This window comes from Zootermopsis nevadensis, unplaced genomic scaffold, assembly GCF_977971745.1.
Source record: "Zootermopsis nevadensis isolate Lab colony 2312 unplaced genomic scaffold, Znev_1.0 Znev_ptg000049l, whole genome shotgun sequence".
In the NCBI taxonomy this organism is placed as follows: domain Eukaryota; kingdom Metazoa; phylum Arthropoda; class Insecta; order Blattodea; family Termopsidae; genus Zootermopsis; species Zootermopsis nevadensis.
The window spans coordinates 500564-508802 of record NW_028259181.1 but is presented as its reverse complement, the minus strand read 5'-3'; positions in this window follow the sequence as shown (position 1 = coordinate 508802).

Here is an 8239-nt window from a genome sequence, read left to right as displayed (position 1 = left end):
GAAATTCTGAAAGAACATATCTCTCTCGATTACAGTAATCGCCCACAAAAGTACACAGCATCAAAACCCAGAATAACACAACGGAAGAGCGTAATTCCAAAAACTCGCTAAGTCCATTTAACAATGTTTTTACTAAAACAGATTTTCTACGAAGCAGTATTTAGTGAATTAGCATAAACCGCTCTCGGCTCTAAAAGGAGAAAACGGGACTAAGTCATTCGAAACTGCGCTAAATTCTTTAAATTTCTTGGTCAAATGTGATATAGGTCAGTCACTGAACTGAATAATACGTTATTAAACGACCTGGGTTAGGATCCCAGCATGAGTATTATTTTATACAGAAGGCGTTTATGTTTGCCCGCTATAAAGCAGGGATCTGAAATGTTGGCCACAGGAAAAGATTTATTTCCGTTTATATCCATCTTAAAATTACTGGCGAAACAAACTTGTTAAATGTAAGGAATATATCTAGTGAATAAAACAATGAGATACTAAACTTCAACATCAGATGTATTCATTTTCCTCGGAACTGCTTCATATCCTGACGAAACCCATTCCCGCAGTGGTATTTATCCACTACCCAAACCTGCCGTTCGCACTCAGACTCTGCCACCCCCTTGCTGTTTGTATCCCGCGTTCAACATTAGTAACCCCAACTTTTCTAACTCTGCCCACAGCTCACAGCGAATTATTTTACTCTCTGACATGTCACAGATCAAGGGAAAACACGTAATACATACAGATTTTCAGTTTTAAAGTATCGGGAAAACGGTTTGGAAGACCCGGAAGTAGATAACGAAATCTATTCAACGCTGAAGTTTCCTTAGCTAGTTCCTGATTTCAGAAGAGCGCTCATACTGGGCCCTACTCAAGTCCAATTAAATCTAGAACACAATCAAGTTCTGTCGATGTAGGTTCTCATCTATGTGTAGTTCCTCAAATTGTCACACATTCCAATTTTTTTAAAATTATAATTCCGCATGAATTTCTCATTCTTCCAGTAAGACAAGTACTTTTATGCGAGAAATCTCGTAAATGTCACTGGAAAAGATAAAAATAGAATCCTACAGTATCTACATAATTCTTCGTTGTAGGTGTCTTTTAAGAAGTGATTTAGGCTAATCATCGAGCGAGCATAGAACTTAGTGCAAAGAGATAAATATCTGCCAAGTCATTTATCGATAATTTGGGAACGTTGTACTTCTTGGATAATATCGACTCGCTGTACGAACTCTCCCCAAGAAGATCTAAAATTCTCACGGCGGCGAGTAGGAATATGACTGTCTTCTAGGTTCGGCGATCGCCCTAATGATGGAGGCAGCAAGGACATCTGAAACGTTGGTAAACTTCTGTCAGACTACGGCGCTACAACCCAGAAGACAGCCAAAATATCTCACAAAGAAAGTGACTATTCATGTGAACGGAGAACGTCTGAAGTAATGCTCTGAAAACACAAAATAACAATTGCTGTAGTAGAGAGCGAACTTTGGGGATTTAGAAAATCGGGCAGAAACGAAATGTTGTTATGAATCCTCAGATGAAGGAAAATCTGCAATGTATAGAAGAACGGCGAGGTGTAGGAAACACAGCGTCGGGTTGGAACACGGACGGACAGACGAACAGCACATGAACTCTCTAGAGTGTAATGCAGGGTAAAATGGACCCCGATGTCGTACATCAATTCGTGTCTTCTGGGATGTAGCACCGCGTAGTCTGGCAGATACCGACGGACGTTTCGGAGGAACTTAATGAACTAATCGTCAGATAGTCCTCTAAAACCGTCATTTAATATCTTCCAGAGTGCATCATATGAGAAGACAATGACCTTCCTCAAGACGACATGTAGGCTCAATGTAAAGGTACAATTTGGCTGCACGCGACAGAGACAAGCGACCGAGGCAGGCGACACAGTTACGAGACCGAGACTGGTCGCTTCCTGTCTGCTCTCTGTACAATCGTATGAAGTACAATTACGAGCGCGAGACAAAGACAGGCGACAGAGACAAAGCACAGGAGACCGCTCTCGGACCAGTAGTGTCTCGCGACGGGCTCAGGCGTAACCAAACTGCTTATGATTCAATCTGAAATAACTCCTGAAATTATCTTCTTCTAATGATAAATGATTCTTTATTAACAGACAGAAAGAACCTTCTTCACGTCTGGTTATGAACATTGAACTCATAGGTTTTCTTTGTTTCTTTCGCAACACATCATCTTATTCTTCTTATTCTTCGAGTAACCTTTTTAGAAGCATTTTTGTACTCATTTTTCACAGAATATGTGCACGTATGTCTCAACAAAACAAATAAAACAAACACTTTGCCGCATGTCTCGGTCGTCACCTCAAAAGTGTGTGGCGACAAGCTGCGATGTGTCCGTCTCCCGTCTCTGTCGCCTGCCTCGGTCGCTTGTCTCTGTCGCGTGCAGCCAAATTGTACCTTATGGAAGACAGTATAGAGGGGCAGCATATTCTTAACCTATGTTCTAGATAAGGGTAGATAATATGGCCCATACAACCCCGTTAAACCTGGTGGGTCTCGGACATTGCCTGTATGAGGTGGTAGTCAAACATCGGGCTCTATAGAGCGGCATAATTTACTGTGAGATTTTAACTGTGATGTAGGTCACTATTAAAATAAGATGAAAAGTTAATAAAAAAATAGATTACTCAGAAACCCTGATATATAAAAAAAATCCTTTACGTGACGCATTTCAACAGGAATTTCGTCTTAGCGAAGGAATTCATTACATAAAACACATCGCACAAACCCGTTTCATCTCGATTACCAAGGTCCATCGTCAAGTATTTTAAAACCTTCCTCATTTTTTTTTCAACGAGTTTTTTTTGGAGTTACTCTTTGCCCGGATGATGGAGGAAATTTGCACCTCTGAAAAGTCGGTGAACTACCGAACTACATGATGTTATAACCCACAACAGAGCCATCTTCATTGTCTCCGCCGTAAGAACCTCAAATCTCACTAAAAACTTCCTAATTTTAACTTCATGATTTATACAGCTCACATAATATTGTTAGGACAATGATATAAAAGGGGATTATAATGGAAACTAATATGGAAGTATACTAGTTATAAGCCTTGTCATGTGCTCTCATATTAAGCTCATCAAATTAACGAATAATAGGTTACATTGTTTGTTCTTGAACGCTCAAGTTTCATCTCCGAAACTATCCAACGGCTTTCGGCGAAATTTTGTGTTGGTCGAGTTTAATTGGGTCTCTCATCGGTAGAATCAACCCCTTATTTTAAATGAGCTTGGAACAAACCTTTGTGAGTATTGTAAAAAAAAAAGTTTCATAGTTAAAAACTGGTGTATGACGTGAAGTATACATGTCTCGTTAAAGGCGTACAACTTCTAATTGAAACACGTTATCTCTTCGTTCCTAATTTGCTTTGTCAACAACACTGCTGTATGCAATGTGCAATACAATTACTTAAGATTGCATTTCTTGAAAAGATTTCAATACAAGCTACAACAGACAAAGACATTAAGATTTTTTTGTACAGGTAAAAGAAGGACACCAGGAACTTTTAAAACACGACCTTCCATTTACGTTTAAAACGAAATCGTGACAGTTGGAGGCCGCTCTAGTTTAACGTGGCGGTAATAAAGCGAAGTTTTCCCGGCCGAGACTGCGTCGCGGAGATATGCAAAAACGAGTAGGATAAACCGGGATTAATTTATATGATTATGGTACAGAGGTAGATATGAACAGACAGTAAAAAAGAAACGAACAATACGGAGACAGGTGGATGATATATGTAAGAGACAGAATTACCGAATATTCTGGAAGACTGAAATAAAATACCTAAATTCACAAGTGAAAAGTTTTATAAAATACTTTTCACACATAGCCCGTCTTTGTGGATCGGAATTTGTAGTTGCGATGAATTAATTACAGAGATGGTTTAATTCTTAAAGCAGACCTAAATGAAATGTTTTCGCAGTGTTTAATTAAAATATACCGTGTAAACAAAAAAAAAAACGTGAAAATTTTCACCTGGACCTATGCAGCATCCTCCTTTCACCTACCATCGGTTGTACGCGACCCAAACATTACGAAATACTAATCTAAATTATAAAACTACGTTTCAAAAACTAGATTTTGCTTCCGTCTTCAGAGAGAAAAGTGTGGACACAAAGTCCACACGTTGTAACATCACATGAACAAGAAATTTTCATGGGGTTTGTGACAGCCATCTAGTGTAACAAAACTCGTACAGTACGAGTTCCGATTTCATTTCTTACCAGTGTAGCTTAAGGCTTAAACCAGAGTACAAAATTTAAATCAAAACAATAGTTTTGCAATCAACATAATAACCTGGCTCAGGTATTAAGCGGCGAGCTTCTGTGAACACAGCAATGAACTTTAAGAGACGAAAGAACAGGAAATTTCTTGATCCTGTACTACGCACAAAAATACCGAGTTTGTAGATGAAGAACAGTCTAACTATTCTCCTTATTAATCCAAAATACGAGTGTAACCTAATTAATAAAAGCGGTCATGTATCCGGAGGTAATTGCGGACTGGCCTGGGTGGAAGGAGGAGAGTAGTTTTACCTGTCTATTATTCTTGTTACTTGTTTAGAGTCTGTAGTAAAGTCACTTTGCAAATTGCTACTTGCAGCAAAGCAACCCAACTACGGAATACAAGGCAGAATTAGCTTCTACTTGTTCTGTGCTGCCTCAGAACTTCGTTCCAGGTCTAAGATTTCCGCTTGCAGAACTTTGGTTTCTAAGATAAACCTTCTTTAATTGTAAATCAACTTGCGTCTATTAGACCTAATGTAAATACTTTCAATATGATTTTTCACCCATTACAGATCGAATTTTAACCTCTCCATGACGATTCGGATTAAAATGAAAATTTTCGTTACTGTAAAGTAAAGTAAAGTTTGTCCCACTGTACGCCATGTAGGCGTTTGGGGTGAGTGGAGGTATAGCTCCTCTCTTCCTTGACCTCGGCACTAGATGGGAGGTGAGTGGTCAGCATCACGCCCCGGCCGGCTTTACCCCCGGGAAAGGACCCCGGTACCCATTGTATAGGAGGCTGGGTGGGCCCCAGAGGCCAGAGGAAAAATCCTCTGCCCCCATCGGGGATCGAACCCCGGTCGTCCAGCCCGTAGCTAGTCACTATACTGACTGAGCTATCCCGGCTCATATTTTCGTTACTGGCAAAACGTAAATTGTACCGCTAATGTCACAAACAGGTAATTTTTTTAACATCAAATGGGTATCAGGGAATGTGTGTTTGACCGATCCTTTCAAACTGCGTGTTGTGAGTCTAAGCAAGATATCACGGCAGTATCACAGAAAGAGTTACACTACACAGACCAATGTGGTCATTATGCTAGCCATTATATTTTCCTCCTGAAGTCCCACAATTATTCTCCAGGTATCGATCCACGGTCCTCTAAATCGGAAACTCTATTAAGCAGATAAACTGCGCTCGCACGATCTTCGGAACATGATTACAAGACCGCTTAATTACTGCAATTTCCAGCTTCTGTTGGTTCAGAGTATTCGATCAGAGAAGTTAGTTACTAATTTGCATAAACTGTGTACTGGACAGTCAAGGGTTAATCTCGTCTCAGCATCTCTTTAAGTCCTTTGCGTCTGATGACGGTAAGGTTGCGTGTCACTTCAAGAGTGGTCTAGCGGCGCGAACTGACCTCTTTCTTGGATGGCCTTTGACCTCTGTGTAGTAACAAGCCTCAAGGCATTTTTTAGACTGATTCACCGTAACACTTTACACAGCACATAATAACCAAATTAAAGAGACGTTTGTGTAACACGACTGAAGTGAAATACAATCGCCTTGCTATAAGTTCTCTGTCTTTTTAACAGAAAATACTGTTGAGTTATAATTCCTGGCCACACAAATTTACCTGAGAAACTTGCACTATGTTGACAAGAAGTCTCAATTTATGTGACCAACTCCATGGAGTCCTACTTCAGAAGCTAATATACGTTCAGCCAGTCAAAACAGACGCCTTGAGTTGAATATAAAAAGTTTCCTTATTGTGTTCACATCAGCCAAAACCCTATTTCCCTATTACCCATAACATAATTTTTAATATTTTAATCTTCGCATTTTTATATATCAGCCGTGGAAGACAACACCCCAAGTGAGTAATCACCCATTTAACCTCTGGTAGAAACCAAAGTTTTAGAGAATAAAACTTGTTTTCTTACGGAATCTTCATTCAATCATGTCCTTGTCTGACCCTTAAAACCCACTTCCAAACGAGCTATCATCTTCCAATCTACTTCACGGTCTTTGAAGCAGATATATTCACGATAAAATTTATATACGTAAGTCTTGTCTACTTCATCCAAGCTACATGTCCGGCCCATCATGTATTTTACTAATATAACAACAGGTGACGTATATAAAAAGACCTCGAAGTTTCCCGTCATCATATATAACGGCATGTAATAAGGATGTTAGAAAAAACAAGGCGACGGAGAATAATTTGAGCCTAAGAGACGTGATGTAACAGGGTGGATAAAATTCCATGCGCCTAATAAGAAGGCTCATAACATGTACTCCGAGAATACAATTTTGTATACCCTTTTCGCTCTAACGTGGAACATAGGGGCCGTCTCAAGGCCTCTACCTGTACACAGGACATCACAACACAGAGAGACGCGGACAACACACACGACAATGTCCAGGCGCACGAGATCCGGCAGAGTTTCAAACACCGTATTTTTCGAAAACAATCAAAAGCTTCGTTCAATAAAAGGTTTAATAATGACGTAATGTAATGATAATGAAAAAAAAAATATTAACTTGAGAACACCTAAAATGACTTCGGTTTCATGAAACTTGTTTTATTTCCTATTTTAACCCTTTGAAGCCAAAGATCGTCTAAATATTATTTATGAATTCAGTCCGTACCGCGAAGAAAACACTACACCTCACCATTACGAAAATCAGCTGGTTAACCCTTTGAAGCCGAAGCTCGTCTGAATATTATTTACGAATCCAGACCGTACCGCGAAGAAAACACTTCACTTAACCATTAGAAGTCGAATCAGGCGGTACCACATAAGATTTAACAAAAGAACATCCCGGTCGAAGCCTTAATGCAAGCCCTCTGAACAAATTGAATTCGTTGAAAATTTCTGAACCCAATACACGTCTCTTTGACTCTGCTGCTTATAGTGTACTACCTTCTTTTATATAGGAGTTTCACCCGGACTTCACAGTCGAATCGCACTTTCTATTTAAAATTGAACTGTGACCTCTTGATAGAAAAGTTCCCTCAGTACTGCCAACTTAAAAAAACTTTTTCTCCCTTAGTAGCTGCGTCGTAGATATTCAACGTTCCATGTGGAATACTCAGAATAGTTCATTTCGTTGTGTTTCCCTTTTCAGTTCTGGGTACGTCAACGCGTTCGGGTTCTTTGTGTGCACGAGCTAAGTTCCCCATCGTCGATTCAGAATATTAATCAGACTCTCTGCTACTTCTTAGCACAGGAGAATGGGTTGGCGTGTGTATACTAGAATAAATAATGTTCCAGAAGTGATATTATGATTCTTACGGAGACGTATGTGTAGATGACGGCGTTCTGGGATATTACGCCGTGTATATTCATAGAAGTTGACCGATGTTTCGGAGGCGTTTACCGCCTCCATCATCAGGACATCATACTGGCACAGTATGTTAATTTATCCGTTAATACTTGCAGTACCATAACATTGCATTATTATTATTATTTAGTGTTCTGTCTGACGACAGGTCCATATGAACAGGATCCTTCCATCCTTTTCTCGGACTGGGACCTGTTCATATACGTTCTTGGCAGATGATCCAGAAGTGGTTTGCCATTGCCTTCTTCTGTGTGTGAATGGAGTAATTGTTGGGATGCCACGGAGGAAAACTCCGTGTTGCCTAGACCACGGCCTTGCCCAACACAAGTTATAAATTCGGGCACCGCCGGGAATCGAACCCGAGACCCCAAGCAAACTGAGGAAGACAGTAATAATATCACATGGCTCTAAAATCCCTATTTTCTTACCCAGTCCCTAAATTAATTACTCCCCATATCTGCTAATGCCAATTAAATCTATAAACAGAAGTACTATACCACTCAAATTTACGATACTTTGTAAAGTTACGATTAAAGTTTCGTTGGTAATTCAAAGTGCCACTAACTGAAACTATTCGCTTGCGGTAACTAACTACGTGTACGGAACACTAGCGATGAAGT